The sequence below is a fragment of the Schistocerca nitens genome, chromosome 4, assembly GCF_023898315.1.
Source record: "Schistocerca nitens isolate TAMUIC-IGC-003100 chromosome 4, iqSchNite1.1, whole genome shotgun sequence".
Taxonomy (NCBI): domain Eukaryota; kingdom Metazoa; phylum Arthropoda; class Insecta; order Orthoptera; family Acrididae; genus Schistocerca; species Schistocerca nitens.
In genome coordinates, this window is record NC_064617.1 from 943,760,597 (window position 1) to 943,761,688 (window position 1,092).

Consider the following 1,092-nt stretch of genomic DNA (forward strand, 5'->3'; position numbering starts at 1 on the left):
CTGGCGTGAGGTCTGGAACAGTTAGGGGAATTAATAGTAGCAAATAAAGTACGTAGTTGATGTAATACTTAACTTTAATCCATAATTGGAGAACATCGCTCTTGACGTAGCTGAAGGCTATGCGAACTATCGTCTCGGCCAATGAGAGCGTATTTGTCAGTGTAGCATCGCTAGCAAAGTGGGCTGTACAACTGGGGCGAGTGCTAGGACGTCTCTCTAGACCTGCCGTGTGGTGGCGCTCGGTCTGCTATCACTGACAGTGGCGACACGCGGGTCCGACGTATACTAACGGACCGCGGCCGATTTAAAGGCTACCACCTGGCAAGTGTGGTGTCTGGCGGTGACACCACACGTCTCGTCACAGAGATACCACTCAGCGTCTGGTCCAACGTGGCGCTTCCTTCGCCGTTCCTTTCCGCCGGCCGGTGTGACTAAGCGGTTCTAGGCGCTTCAGTCCGGAACCACGCGGCTGCTTCGGTCGCAGGTTCGAATCCTGCCTCGGGCATGGATGTGTGTGATGTCCTTTGGTTAGTTAGGTTTAACTAGTTCTAAGTCTAGGGGAATGATGACCTCAGATATTAAGTCCCATAGTGCTTAGAGCCATTTAAACCATTTTTCTCGTTCCTTTTGAGTAAGTGTCGCGATAAGCATTGCACTGATTTTCCTCTGACCAACTCACAATTTGCTTGTTTATTTCACGACCAGCGTTTCCTATTTACAGTGGCTTTCTTGTAGCGGGATCGTGAGTCGATCTTCTCCAGTATTATTGCATTTGAAAGATGCAATCTGAACGGTCATTGGCTTCTTGAGAAGCAGTCCCCCACAGAGCATTGAGATGCCTTCAGCTTTTATTCAGAGCAAGAAATATAGACAGGAATGTTATCTCATGACTGGGTAGTTTCATGCTGTTTGTAATTCCATGCGCAGTAATTAAATTATCTATGACATGGTGAATGTCTCAATAGTTTCCATGGATTTGTAAATCGCATTATTTTTGAAACAGTATCGTAAAGATTAAGTTTAATGAATGTAATTGTTTTTTTTTTCTGTCCTGCAACCATTTGATGACGCAGTGCTTTTTTTTCTAAATAG